Raw genomic sequence first — 16,226 nt, 5'->3', positions numbered from 1 at the left:
ACCACTCCATAGAAAAGTGGAATGCCATCAACCTATCCTCCAGTGTAAAGTACAAAATATCCAACAGCACATCAATGACACCAAGCCTGATTCAACTCTTACATCTGTCCCTCGCACTGGTCAACCTTCAAAGCCCATATGTTGCACTTTACACTGATATACTCAACCCCTCAGAGCAACTTCTTATGAAAATTATATGGTACCCTCATCCTTCATCAAAGCAGTCTCTGGAGATGCTGCCTCGCCTTTGGTCACCATTGTCAATGCCTCCCTCACTCCAGGCATCTTTGCAGATGCTCTCAAGACTCCTAAAAGAATCCTAAACTGGACCCGATGACCCCCGTCTACTATCCCATCACTCACCTAGTGTTCATCAGCAAGATCTTTGTTAAAACAGTAAATAATGAACTCTAGTATCACGGCTCTTGGAAACTAGCATCATTTGCACAGTATCTCCTCAGATTTTTGCCCTCCCTGATTTTCTTGGCCGTAGAACTCTGTGCACTTTGCCCCTGCTAACCTGAGGTAAAGTGTTGTGCTCCACTCCCCCTAAACATGAAGAAATGGGCATCCCACGATTAGTATGTTTAACTACCTGTAAGTCCTTAGTATACAAAACCAGGGTGCAATAGGAGCCTGTAAGTTAAATGTCACCGGTGGACTGCAGCACCTATTGGGCCGTTCACTCCAGTGAAAATATAAACATGACCACCGACCTCTCACAAATAGGCTGGCTGTCCAGGTTTTAACTGCCTGCAAATTCAACCTCCCAAAATAACCCATTTTGAAAGGTCTACACAATCTTTATGAATATTAATAGGTTATTCCTAAGTAGGCCTTACTTCGCGTAAGGCATGGTGCATGGTATTTGAAAATAGGAATGTTAAACATGTCCTTACAGCGAAAGAGCCCTAAAGGCTATTTTAACTATGGGAGGGTTGGCTGTTCCATTGGAAAGCATGTGGATACAATATTACATGTAGTAATGTTATCTCTGACTAGGAAAGGGCAGCAAGGTTCATGTTTTTACAATTCTTTATTACAAGCCCAATTAATAGGTGAAGTCTGATTTATAATAAATATTGTAAGACTTTAGAAAGTTAGCATTTACCTGCCTAAAGTCTCTAGACACCCATTTGCTTGGTCTTCCAGCTACCACCCTTGGGCTGAACAGATGTTTGATGAAGGATGAACATGGTCCCAGAGCTCAGAAAAAAGCCTCAGGTGTGTGGAGGTGTTCTGTTTCTCTGGCTGACCATCTGGGCAGGTACTTAATTACCTTCAAAGAGGCGAGCTCTGTCACAGGGAGAAATAGTTAACATTTGGGCCTGTCATCATCCTCTGTCCCACTAGCCAGTTGAGCACAAGTCCCAATGGGTGAAAAGCTGCTCTCAGAACTGGCTTAGACTGACCACAGGGTAGGGGTTGCTAATTTCCCTGCCCATACCTCTGAGGCGGGCAAAAGAGCTCTGCACAGGGGTGGAATGTTTCTGTGATATTAGTTTTGTGAAGAGTGAGGCACACGGGACGTGTTGCTAAGCTGGGTAGGGCAAGCCTAGCAAACCTTTTCGCCATTGGATAGGGGAAGGAAAGGAGTTTTCCCAACCCACAGGCCGGCTGGTATGTAGAATAAATGGGGTATCTCCTATAACCTCCACAGAACACATTCTTGGACTGAGGAAAAACAAAAGAGGACTTTACCTGCAGTCTGTGACCTGAGCAGAACCAAGAAGACTGGACCTGCTCTCAGTCTTGTACCCAAGGCCAGACTCCAAGGTTCATATTGCTGACCTTATGTTTCTGCAACAAGGACCCAACAAGCTACAAGAAGCCTAATGTGCAATTTTCAAGCTGCCCAGTACCACCTGGAGCTGTCAGTGACCCTGCTGCTTGAATCATGAACCTCAATTGATTTCCCAAGGTCCTGGACCCTTGGCTGGTAACAAAGTATACCACTACTAACAAATCCTGAAACCTTTTGGAACCACAGCTCTCCAGAGGATCAGGATAAACTTGCCAAGATGATCTGATGAAGGTGCCTTGTTGCTGGATCAAAGATTTAGGTTGCTTCTACTCCGCAACAGGAAATATAATTAAGGGGGTTGTAGCGGAGAAGGTGTCCAGCCTTTTTAAGCATGAACCTTGCCAGATGGGAAGAATCTGAACTCCAAAAAAGTAACTGAGGGCCTATTTCATAGTTTGGTGGATGGCCCATTTTTACACCAGGCCATTGAGTAAATAACACTGTTGCCCAGACGTAGATGCCATCCTTCAAATTTAGAAATCACTGCCAAGCTAGAGGTAATTTCTTTAGCACTGCCAGGAACCGCTGTCAAGGCAATTCATGTCCATGCATTTTACAGTTTGATGTGGGGCTCGGTTATCATGATGGAGCCTTGCACCAAACTGTTTTCTTTTCAAAAATAACATTTCAAAGTGGGATTTTCAGTTTGAAAATAGAAAAATGACCCTTTAGTGGGTGTCATCTCCCCTGGGGAGGGAAGCATCTTGTCTTTTTTACTATTCCCTCCACCGGGGTTTGCCTGCCAGTGATCGACAATAAAAAACAGTTATATGTCTGCCCTTCCCACCCTAGTAAGTGCAACAGTAAGGAAGTGTTAGAAAGTGGAGGGGATAAAATTACTATTCCCACTCCAAGGAGTGCAAGAGTAGGGGATATGTTGGATAGTAGAGAGGATAAAATTATTATTCCCACTCCAAATAGTGCAACAGTAGGGAATGTGTTGGATTGCGGAGACAAATATTTTACTATTCGCACTCCAACAAGTGCAACAGTAGTGAAAGTGTTGGATAGCTGAGGGTGATACCATACTATTCCCACTCCAGCAAGTGCAACAGTAGGGAAAGTGTTAGATAGCAGAGGGGAATAATTTACTATTCCCACCCTACAGAGTGCAACAGTAGGGAAAGTGTTGGATAGCATAGGGGATAAAATTACTATTGCCACTCCAACAACTGCAACAGTAGAGAAAGTGTTGGATAGCCAAGGGGCTAAAATTACTAATCCACCTCCAGCACATGCAACTATACAAAGGTGTTGGATAGCGAAGGGGAATAAGTTCTATCACCACTCCAGCAAGTTATACAGTCGGGAAAAGGTTAGATAGCAGAGGGGATAAAATTACTATTCCCACTCCAGGGAGTGCAAGAGTAGGGAAAGTGTTGGATAGCCAAGGGGATAAAATTACTTTTCGAACTCCAGGAGTGCAACAGCAGAGAAAGTGTTGGATAGTAGAGGGGAAACATGTACTACTCCCACTCCAGCAAGTGCAACAGTAGTGAAAGTGTTGGTTAGCAGAGGGTATTCATGTACTATTCCCACTCTAAGGAGTGCAACAGTAGATAAAGAGTTGGATAGTGTAGGGGATAAAATTACTATTCCCACTCCAACAATTACAATAGTAGGGAGAGTGTTGGATAGCAGAATGGAATAATTTACTATTCCCACTTCAGCAAAATAATAAACTCCAATTAACATACACCTAAATAATAAAAAATAATTTAATTCCCTCCAAATCCTCCTATAAATGACACCACTAATATAGTTAAACATTACACAATTAACATAATTACTTCAATATTAATTAGTCTACTAATAAGAATGAACAACCAAATTAAAAACAATCAGTAATAAATTAATTCACACTATTAAAGACTTTGAAATAGCAATAACTAAATATAGTAAATTGTAATTTCTTCCCACATTACTCCCTTATGAATCCACAACCCACTCCTCAAAAATGACACATTTGACATATTTTCCAATAAATTATTAATAATTAATAACCAAATACTAATTATTTAATATTACATTATTTAACACGATTAACAACAATACATTATTAAATACACAAATATGAATTAATACTAATTATTAACTAATTAATTAAAATTAAATTACTTCACACCCTACTCCCCTATGATCCCACAACCCGCTCCGACAAAAATCCCCAAATTAACATAATTACAAATTAATAATTAATCATTAATAACCAATGACAACTAATTGATAACAAATGAAATAACACAATCAAGAATACACATTATTAAATACATAAATATTAATTAATTAAATTATTAAGTATTTAAATATAATGACATTACTTTCCACCCTACTCCCCTATAAACCCACACCCCACTCCTAAAAAAATGGCACAATTAACATGTGTAACAATTAATAATTAAAAAACATTTAGTAACTAGTTAATGACAAATGAATTAACACAATTAACAAGATAAAGTATTAACTACAAAAATATGAATTAATTAAAATGAATAATGAATTAATTATAATTAAATTACTTCCCACCCTATTCCCCTATAAACCCACAACCTGGTACAGAACTAAAACACACTATTTAATTTTTTATAAAATTACTAACTTCTAAAAATTATTAATAAATATATTATAATTAAATCACTTTCCACCCTATTCCCCTTTAAACCCACTACCCGCTACGGAACTAAAATACGCAAAAATGAATTATCATACAATTCATTATTTCTAAAAATGTAAAACATACAATACAAAAATAAGCTATACGTATACAAATAACATACTTTTAACACATATACTAAAATACAAAACACTAAAATAAATTGTTTTATCATTAACAACAATATTTCTACTAACGATATTACTAACTTCGACATTAGGTAAAACAATATTTCTTATCTACATGTCGGTATTCTGTTCGACAATATTCTTGCAGGTAGATATTGTGCCACATCCATATTTCAACATCGATATTCTAGTATATTGCTATTTAAACATCGAAATTATGACTTCATACCCTTGCTGTCATATCCCGCTGAAGACTTTTGACTTAATTTCCAGAGACTAAAGGCCTAATTTATATGCTGGCAAGGAGAGAACTCCATTGCAATGACGACGGAGTTTCCTCTCCATCAACATAGTGGTCTCTCCACCCGACTTAGATGTGGTCAGACCATAGTAAGGGCCATCAGAGAATTGGCTATATGTCTGTCTGCAATTGGTAGAAATATAACTGTATAACATCAAGTGACCCACTACTGATTTATTGATTGATTGTTTAAGATCACTAACTCTGATATTAGCAGAAACACTGTTTTTTTTTTATATCAAAAGCCTTGTCTTTATGTCTGGAATAAAAATGGTATGTCATTAAAGTATTTCCAACTTAAAGGTAACTTTTACAACTCAAGGGCCAATTCTGATCTCGCTTGGAAAGCCCTATGGCCTACTCAGTCCCGTAGAGCTTTCCGACCGACTCATGATCCGGGGTGCCGAGCCACAGAGTATGAAGCACTGCAGAGCTGACCGACTCGGGTCGCTTGGAGCCCCATTAAAGTCAATAGGAGCCTGTTGTACGTCATGCACATAGGCTTCCATCGTGCAAAATGTACGTCTTGGAAAAGGGGGCCCCCTGTTACATGTTTGCGTTGGTGCCCATGCAAAGTAAATGCATGGGTGAGTGGAACCCCTGGGTACCCCGACTGTCCAAGTCATAGGGCCCCGGGTGAAGGTGGGTCAGGCGAGAACCCCCGAAGACCTCTTCTGGGAGCTTCCGGAGGCTCTGATTCGCATCGGCTGCCCACAACGTGTATCGTACTTGGCCGGCCGGAAACCGTACGCATTGCACTGTATGCGTCAGACAGATTTAGGTGGCTGTGCAGGCATTGCTTACGGGTATGAGTCGGTCGTGGCGCGAGGTTTGAAGCGCATCATACTTGCTCGCTCATACAGCTGTACGAGTCGCACGAAAATCAGGAGTACGACTCGGACTCGCTACTGATGGATGCCTCTAGGAGCCCTTCCGAACGAGATCAGAATCGGCCCCTTGGTCTGAATTTTAAGGAGGAGGGTGCTTGAAAAGGGATTCCCTCCCCCCTCTTTCGGTAGCCAAAATGTAAAGTATTGATGATTTGGAAGAGCAATTGTGTTCACAAATTATCAATCAGTTCAAGGCACCCGACTCAGTATGGAAACTGACTCAGAGTGGGGAAGCTGTTCCTCTTGGCCCGCATCCACTTCGAATCATGACAAGTGGCCTCAATGTAACTTGACAATGGTGTAGGGGACCTCTGCATGATCGCTGATGTCATTTGTTCCAAGTGAAATTTTGCTTCCTAAAATTAGTCAATGTTTCTATAAGTACAAAAAATGTGTTCACTTGGAATGAATGCGAATGCAAGGATGGGAGGTCTGCTGTTCTTCTCAGGCCTCCACTACTGTGTTCTCAGGCATTTACAGGGGTTTATAAAATTCCTCTTTCCTCATTTTTATTCATGAGGCAGGAGGTTGGCGACCTCCTGTGAATGTCAGTTATGTGCAATTAATACACCAGTCGCGGTGTAAAGTGTATGCCTATTTTCAAATCTGTGGGTGCCATTTGTTCATACTGGTTTACAAATAGGGCTTAGTGCATGCGCCCCACTGTTATTTCAGTCACATTGTAACATTAGCAGGAGGTTTTTGTGAAACACTGTAATTGACTCTCCGTAGAATATCCTGGTCCAATTCAGAAGGGTAAACTTAGACTTCAGGCGTAAACTTAGACTTCAGGCCAAGATTTATCTTAGGTAATGAGGCCCTTATGTCTGACTTTTTTACAAATGGTTGCAATGTGTATGCAACTATCCAATTGAACACGTTAACTAAAGAAAACACCTCAAAAAGTCAGCTGGCACACCCATCTTTACAGAATGCCAACTACACATCTTGAGTATTCACAAAGGTAAATTTACACTTTTATGCAACTTTACTACTTTTCCGTATTCACAAAGGTAAACTGATACCAAAATCCTCAATTTACCATGTTTCGGTATCCATAAAGGTAAACTTAGACCAAAAATGTAGCTTTCCTAGAAGACACTTGCCTTTGTGAACTAGTAAAGTGGAGTGTGAGGAGTGTCTTCTGCTGTTGGGGCTGTTATCCACTTTAGTGCATGCCAGGCCACTGTACTATACTACATGCCACTGCACTATATAACAATGTATTCCACTGTAAACTATGCCACTCCACTTTACTCCACTCCTCTTTATGACGCTCTAATCTATCTCATTACACTCTATCCCACTGCACTGTACCACACTCCACTCCATAGCACTACACTCTGCGCAACCTCACTGGTTGCCATTCCACTGTAAGACACTCAACTCTACTCCACTCTACTCCACTTCACTGTAATTCACTTTACGACAGTACACTGTACAACAGTAGACTGCATGACTCTCTCCTCCACTTTACTGTTCCACACTCCACTTAATGACAGTCCACTCGATTAAACCACTGTTATAGTTAGGAAAACTTTACTTATTCTTTCTATACAAACAAAACTTAAAATATGCAAACATTTAAATTTGAAAGTTATAGTTATACCTTAAATGTATACATCACACAACACTTTTATATTAGCATAGCTTTATTGATTCTTTAACTCTAAACTAAACTTAAACTACACAACAATTTTTTTTAATTTGCAACCAAATCTGTATTACTGTAATTTATAGTTTACGCAACACCTTCAAACTATTATACCTCCTGCAGCTCATGCACTGGGCATTTAACTCAGTAGCCAAGTACATTAACTAAAACTTGCACCTTCTCCATGCGCAGCTAAAACCGTTTTCTATTATATCACTTCTACCATTTAAAATAATAGTTATTATACAAATAGTTATGACACCGCAAATAACATATCTTTGGAGAAGACAGTGCATTGTACAATCGTGAGATATAGTATATAGTTAATGTACTGTGGCTACTGAGCTTCGGCGGTTTATGTTTTGGTGGATGTAAGCTCTGTCTCCAGTTGGGGAGCTGCTTGTCCACAAGTAGTTACTGGAGGGTTCTCTCAAGTCAGATACAACTGGTTTAAAAGACAATCACAAGTCTGCAGTGGTGGTGGTTTCAACCAAAAATCTGCATATGCACTCTGGCTACTCTAATGACTTGTGCTTGTTTTATGTAGGATAAATAAATATACTTGGCCTGGGCGGTAAAATCCGCTCCGGTGGTGGAATTTGTTGAATTTTGGCAATTCAGCATTCTGTGGAGAATGCAGAATTGCTTACAATTCCGTGATCCGCGGCGTAGCGGATTTCTTCCTTGTTCGCGCTATCAAAATGTATGTTCGCGCATGAGGTAGCGACTCATGTGTGACGAGTTTTCCTATCCTTTCGCGTGCGCCATGAGATTTTGGTAGCTGGGCGCACGATCCCGCTAGAGTGTGCGATCGTGAACACGGCATTTTGATGCGCCATCGGACATCCGCGTTCACGAACAGTAAACACGCATCGCAAATGGGTGGGACAAGTGAAACAATATGGATGCGCCAATTAGGGACCACATGGGCACGTTCGCCAGATATTTCTGCCTGAGCACGCAAACTGTGTCCTCGAACAGGAAAACCGCATAGCGAACGGGCAGAACAATGCCGCGTGCTCACAGAGATTTTTTACATCTTTGCGGAACTTTGCGGAACACAACTACGCAAATTCGGCCCAGGCCTAAAATATACCATAGCTGGTTTATAGTGAGGAATGAACATTTATATTTATAATACATGTCTATTTTTGGGAACTAATTTTAGGTGTATTTGTTGAAGTGCAAGGGCAAACTCAGTCACTTAAAGTAAAAACACCCACCTGCTGAAGAGGGCTGGTCTTTTGATTTATATCCTCTGTTTGGGTGGGAGGGAGTATAATGTGAGTGATATGACAACAGAATAATGATGAAAGAGTATTGATTGGGAACCCCTTTATATGTAGGCATATATTGTTTCATATGTTTTTAGAAAACATGAGGCTGGCAAAACAGTTAAAGCTGCCTTTAGGCCAGACTTAGAAATAGGGAGGCAGGTCCATCTGAGTTGAGGGTCCAAAACCCTGGCACTCACTGAGCCTGGTCTTGTGTTCAGAGCTTGATGAAGCTGCTGACATCTATTTAGAAGAGGCTTAGACCATGCCACAGGACTGTTGGCATTATGCGAGATATAGCTGATGGAGGCCATGAGTTTTAGATGATAAGTCTCCTGGTATTCAACAATTCTGGAGCACTCTGAAGTATCCTTGAGGTGATGTGCAGCACAGTATAAAACATGGTTTAGTAGCAGGGGGGGCTGATAGCAATGGCAGACTTGTGGAGCATAGTGAGATGTCTCCTATGCGTTGCATAAGTAGCTGATATATGAGTTGTGTTTATCAAAGATGGTGCTGATGTGCTTACAGGGGTGATATTTCTAAGATGAATCATGCCCCAAGTTTTGAGTGTTGATTAGGTCTCTTTGAAGGAAAAGTGGGACCGGAGGTGCAGTTGTGATGATTTTCGGTTCTTTGCGTGGTGGTGTGGATGTGCACATGTGAGATACATGAAATCACCATATCTACATGAAAGGTAACTCTAGAAACGTCATCAGTTGATTGTCTTATTGAGAAATGTTCTCTAATTTATCTTCACAGCTATGGAGAAAGTGGAAGTATGCTGACCTTTGGTGCAATTGACCCCTCATATTACCTGGGAAATATCTACTGGGTGCCAGTCTCCAAGGAGCGATACTGGCAGATTAATATGGACAGGTACTCAAATGAAAGCATGAATGAATGAATGGATGCTTTATCCTGCTGTTAGTTATAAATACAAAATAAATCAAATTGTAAAAAAGTTAATATTTTAAATTAGGAAATACAAACAGCGGGATCTCAAGAAAATTTAAACTCAGGGCACGATTCACAGAACTAACTTAAGACAAAATCCTAAACTTACTACTTTTGGTATTCACAGAAGGCATTTACTAGTCTTAAATTAGGATCTTGTCCTAAATTAGGATTTTGTCTTAAGTTAGGATTTTGTCTTCAGTTAAACTTAAGTTTGTCTTAAGTTTAATTTAAGACGAAATCCTAACTTAAGACAAAGGCCTAACTTAAGACAAAATCCTAATTTAGGACAAAATTCTAATTTAAGACAAAATCCTAATTTAGGACAAAATCCTAACCTGACATAAAATCCTAACTAAGACAAAATCGCAGTAAAAACTTTGGAGGAAACTAGTAATATGCTTGGGCCAGCATATTACCAGCCTCACACGGCTGCAGTAGCAGTGGATCTGTGGCAGTCTGACTGCCTCATTCAGAATAAGCAGGTGGATAGTCCCCATAAGTACGGTGGGCCAATGGACCGCCGTAGTTCGTAATAAGGCCCAATATATTTTTTTTAAGTAGACGAAATCTTCAATTCAGCAAAGGGTCATTGTGTAGATCCTGGAAGATTTTCTCAAAGAAACTAAATGTTGAAATAAAATAATAATGAAAATGAGTAGGAAAAAACAGCTATATGTGACTGCATTTCCATCTGTAACTTCTTGTCACAATGACTTATTTTCAAAAACAATTTACCGTTATATCCATCAGACACTTATGGACTCAGCGATATATAGGCTTTGTAGGTTACCCAAAAACCTTACAATGCTTTTTCATTGTGTACCGACTATAAAAAGAATGAAAATTGAGTGTTGTAAGAAAGTCGATTATTAGTTGTGGTGTTTGAGAAACCTCACCAAGGAATAAATTCACTATCTTGTTTCAGGTTCAGTTAAGTTACTTTAATTTAAACTGTAGCTCTGTCCTGAGTAGCTGCGGCACTGAGCAGTCAGCCTTATTTGAAAGGACATCAGAGTAAACAGTTATCAGCACTTAAATGTTATTAAGTAAGAGACACAGCAGAATAAACTAAAATTTTGAATAAACATCCCACTCCAAATACATAAAACTAGTTATATTTGTATCTTTAAATAAACATCAAAAAGTTGAACCTCAATTGAAGGGAGCCGCAGTTATGATTTTTCAATACTGTTTATAAGACACTGTCAAAGTTCATGCTGACTCTCACAATTAGAAACTTTTCTGGTTCGGAATGGCTTAGCAAGTCAAAAGATCCACAACACCTACCTACAATCTAAAAATATTTATCGATCGTAAACCAACTTTTTAAATTCTTGCTGAACGGACATGCATAAAAAATACCTATGAGTAAAATAAAATGTTGTTAATGTGCCAAATAATTCAGCAGGTTGTCAATTTACTCTAGTCTTAATAAGCTTCTTCGCTGATTTACAGGAGCGGGACAGATACATATAACATGTTGTAGAGTTTCAGTCCCCTGATGACACAGGTGGCAACTGTTGCCTTTACCTACACCACCTTTCCTCCATTTTGGAGGAAGTCTAGTCTAAGTATTTCACCTAGTCTTAGAGCCAGCTTTGCCGGTTATTCAACCTATTTACCTTTTTCTTAAAGATTTGCCCAGATATGTTGGCATCCATAGATCTCTCAGTTCTAGCCTCTCAATGCTGTTCTCCAAATGTTTCTTTTAGGCTCCATTCCCCCGCTAGAGATTAATTTCGGTCAAAAGTCATTTACCCAGTGTCTTGTCGGCAGCTGCGCGCAGTTTGTGGGAGAGCTTTACAAATGCTGCGGGTCTGGCAAGTGACCCTTTTGTTATTGAAAACTCCAGTTGAACTTGGGCAGGCGAGGCAGATCAGGGTAGCCGAAAGTTTTTTTTCATACGATCTTATCACTAGTTTGCCAAGGAGGCTGACCTCCGTGCCTAGCGTTATCTCTGAACCATTTGCAGTTTTTCTCTTTAATATGTCGATTAAAAGCAATCACATTTGTTGTTTTGCTGTTTACTTCCAGGCCATTCTTGTCTGTGCAAACGCCAGACAATAGAGAAGCCATTGAATGCCTGTTTGTGTGTTACTGTCATCAGCGTAGACAATATTTGATAGTTTGTTGTCCACCCAAGCTCGGGGCATGTGCTGTCAGCTCATCTAACTTTGTTGAGAGATCTGTAATATACAAGATGGGTTCTAACACACAGTATACATACATCTAACTGTAGATTTTTGGCCCTAGCTCAGCCACCACCTGGGAAAACCTACTAAACCCAGACATTTCTGGAATTTAGATACAAGGGGTTGTCCGGTATGGTTCTCATGTGGTGTTCCTACCCACACGAGCTTGAAAACATCAAATCTTGGCTATAAACACACATTTTCCTCAACATTTCTGGGAGGGAATATTCTAGCATCTGAAGGGATCTACGCATTTCCTACACTTATCATTCCTCCAAGTCTCCTAATACAAATCATACCTCCTTGTGTGGCTAGGCTTAGTGCTCACGGCAGGAAACTACCCAAGATGGCCGCTTCAAATTTTCCAGGGAAAAGTAAAACCAACCCATTTTATTTTACAATTTGAGTGGGTGTAGGCTTTTGGCCCTAGCTCAGCCGGCACCTAGTGAAACCAGCCGAAGCAGTCTGGAAACAAGACACCCATGGAAATCCACCTTGGCATGACTTGCGTGGCTCGCACCAGGTTTTCCGACCCTGAAGCATTTTGGCTGAAAACAAATATTTTCCCCACATTTCTGTAACTGAAACTTCAGAATGTGCAGGGATTCATAAATGTTGCTACCATCCGGCGTCCCTCCACATCCCCCAATACAAAATGTACCTCACTTCTGTGGGTGGGTCTAGCGCCCACATTGGGAAAGGGCCCGAAGCACAACTTGGACACTTCACATTTTTCAGTGAAAACCAACCCTCTTTTGCAATCTGGGCAGCTGTGGATTCTGGGAAGTAGTTCAGCCAGTCTTTTCATGTATGGGAGTTTTATCCCTAAACCATATTTCTTTGAAATTGAAGTCTCTTGTTGCCATCTTTCAAAGCTGAAATTTAGTAGGAATACTTTTCAGGACAGTGCCTGCTTGTTATTTCCACAGCCCAGAAGCAGATATGGTTAGACGAAGGGGAACCTTGTGAAATAATGCCCACGCTTTATGACACACATGCGTGTATGATCATACAAGAGTGATGTGTACATATATAATCAATTTACAGTAACATGTTAAACTTCCCAGTGAAAACCTAGTGAACCAGCAGAGTTTGTCTCTGTATCCAATAAGTAGGGAATGCAGTGTAAGGGAAGGGTTAACATTCTCAAATGTGAATTGTAGGATTGAGCCTCAATTTTTACAGAATATTACATGTTTGAGGTCAGGATATACAACACATCTGGAGATAGTCTAAGGCAGAATGAATTCATTACAAAGTAGTACAACTAGAAAACAATAAAGGGTATAACAGGTTCTGCCAGGGCATGTGTTCATGGATCAGTTGTCGATATATATGATACTGTTTGAGGTGTGTATGTACATGAGATGTTTTATTATGTGACTTGTTTCTCCAATGAGGTGCCCAGATCAGGTGATGGTGCTTCCCTTACCAGGATGAGAAGCTCTAAAGATGTTAGATCTATTTCTCACAATTGAGGATTGTAAGGACTTACTTAATTTTCTATTTGCCTCTTGAGAGCTTCCATTGATATTAGTCTCTTCCTTCCAACCTCAGCGTCTCCATGAATGGAAACATTATCGCCTGCGACGGAGGATGTCAAGCTATTGTTGACTCGGGAACAACTATGATTTCTGGTCCCAAATCTGGAATTGCAAATATCCTCAATGTTATTGGAGCAACTCTGGACTCTAATCTGGAGGTAAGTGTCTATAGCTTCCCATTTCTAGTGTGATAGTAGAATTAACAGACATTTGAGCTGGAAGCAATTGGTTTCTGTAAGGATGGCCAGACCCTAAATGTCAACAGTTTAACAATCCGTTGGTGAATGAAAAATGATTATTTCGATCAGAAAACATCACTATAACATTGATTGTTCAATACACTTAAACTGACAGTTACAAACCATATTCCATCTATATATACAAAGTTTATTTCTCCTAAATAGCAAAGCTAATCTAGTGATTTATTGTTCAACTATATTGTTGTGATATAGTCCCTAATGTCCATAATACATGACATTTGTATCAATCAGGCTGCACAGGTATAATAGTTCTCAATGTGTTTGTTACTCTACAATGCTCAACCTTTCGTGACCCCACCGCTTAGAAGTCACAATAAAAAAAATAGATTTCTCCACATAATCAAGCAATGAAAAGGAGCATACAATCATACACAATTAGTTTGTAAAATACAATCAATATCTCAAAATCCACAAAATCCAAAAAGTATTGCGCAAGGGGTCTTGAAGTGTCTTTTTTTCAATATTCTTTATTTGCAGTCTTATGCGATATGCATACATCAGCCCAGCCAACGCGTTTCTTCCAACATGGACTTACTCAGGGCTGTGTATACATGTCAAAAATGGCTGAAACGATCTCCTTTTTATTCTGATGTTACCATACGCTGGGATTACCCGTGGCGTCTAGATTATCATAGGTTTAAAGGATAATTGCCTTCAAATCCAATCTGCTGTGCTGTTTGTTCAAGTTCGAATGCTGTCTCAGACTTCTTTATGGTTGAAAACCTTCATCCTTCCCAAAATCATAGCCATATATCCTGAACTGATCTGCATTGTACAGATAGGTCAGTCTCTAAACCTTCCCTGCTGCACCCAAACACCTGCTACCAGCACTGTGCTGTTAAAAGCACTTGTTGCATTTTTTTGGCCATGAAGCATAACATAATACAAAGCCACACTCACTATGCAGTGCACTTCTGCACCTCACAAAGTGCAGGAAACCTGGAAGATAATAAAGGGAGCTTTACAACACTGTCTTTTTGGTTATTCTGCTGTCTTTTCTTGTTTCTTGACACATTGCCAGTTACCTTGGCGTCTTTAATCTTTCCAGTTCCTCCCTGTTATTTTCCAACATTATTTATTAATACATAGTTAAATAAATTCCAATTGTACGTAAGTTGAAAAGCACAAATTAAACTACACTGGGGGGCTAAGAAGCTTCTTGCGCTGCTGGCGTGTCACTTATTCCCATGTTAAAAGTGACGCGCCAGCAGCCAGAGGGGCTTGTAATTAAGCCCTTGGATCTGTTCCATTCACTGAATAGTAAATCCTCAGCCAACTAAAAAGGACATTGTTTAGCATCAACTGCGGGCTGTGGTTCAAAGTATTTCGAATTATGAGCACCTTGTTATCATGATGATTTTGGCATTTCTCCAAGACTTTTGCATGAGGTTAATCTGCCACAGTAACATCTTCTTTGACCTGCAGAAGATGCAAAGTGTATTTGACAGCAGAAGGGAATGTTTTTTTTAAACAGCTTAAAGGAATTGTGGTGTCTGTGTATTATAAGTTGGTGAACTTTTATTATACACTTATGTTGGAATCTTAATTTGTACTTGGGCAAATATTCCATGTATTACTTGCAACAGAATGTTTGGGCAATGGCTTGGAACACTCCGGCATTCAGGTGGAGTGACCATCCTGAGTCCTCAATCCATGTATTCCTGTTTCTCCTGTTATCATAATAAATCTGATGAAAGACTGAAGATTGAGGGTCCTCTGTGTTACTCTCAGCATCTAGAAGATTGCCCTCTTCAGGAATGTATCCTGTTCTACCAGTTAGTGTGAACAATGCACTATGAACAAGAAGGCTCTTCCAAGAGCCATCTCAGTCTCACAAGTATACATCTTATTTTATTCGAAATTGTTCCACAAAGTTTTTGGGGTACTGCATTACTCTCATAGTATTGGTAAAGTACCCATTTACCATATTTTCTGGGATAGTACTATAACTGGTACCGCCAGGGTGACAAAAACCCTAAGTACAACCCTGCCCCTGCTTGAGCACCAACTCTTGCTGTGCATAGTGAGGGGGTTGACCCAGGGCCACACCTACAACCAGACTCTGTTCCCAATCCCCGAGTGACACCCTGGCAGAGTTTCTTTGGCTGTGCACAGCTGGGGTGCTGACCTCCGGGCCTGCCCAACCCAGTCATGAGTGCCCAACACATTAGCAACTGGATACCCATGCACACAATAACAATTCAAGAGGGATGTGGGTATTGACACATGTACATTCCAACACAAAGCCTAAGTGAATAAAAAACAAAATGTGTCAGTGTTTCGTTTTTTTAATGCTTTCATAGACAAACCAGCCGACTCGCATTTCGTCACATGTGGGATAGTATTCCCGCGACTCATCAGGGCTAAAATGGAGTAGGCGTATTTGGGGTATTCGCTCCGCCGGTTATAATTCCGACCTGGGTTATAGGGCTTATCCACTCACCCTTTTGCAGCACATCCAAATCATTCCGGCCCTAATCAATAGCGTCCACATTTGGCAGAGCGCCCTTTTCTATTCCCTGACCCTAAAAACCCTTCTGTTAATACTACATGAGAGTCAGATCTA

General features: G+C 40.2%; 1 pseudogene across 1 annotated transcript in view; it reads left to right on the top strand.

Annotated features, from left to right (window-relative positions):
- Nucleotides 1-16,226, top strand: part of LOC144772150 (pepsin A-like) — a 66,522-nt pseudogene that overhangs the window by 34,493 nt on the left and 15,803 nt on the right. The window contains exons 6-7 of the transcript XR_013599674.1: nt 9,467-9,583; nt 13,414-13,558. The product of XR_013599674.1 is annotated as a pepsin A-like (transcript). The remainder of the gene's footprint in view (nt 1-9,466; nt 9,584-13,413; nt 13,559-16,226) is intronic.

Source organism: Lissotriton helveticus, chromosome 8 (assembly GCF_964261635.1).
Source record: "Lissotriton helveticus chromosome 8, aLisHel1.1, whole genome shotgun sequence".
Classification (NCBI taxonomy): domain Eukaryota; kingdom Metazoa; phylum Chordata; class Amphibia; order Caudata; family Salamandridae; genus Lissotriton; species Lissotriton helveticus.
The sequence above is the reverse complement of the archived record's forward strand: the minus strand, read 5'-3'. Positions and strand labels throughout refer to the sequence as shown.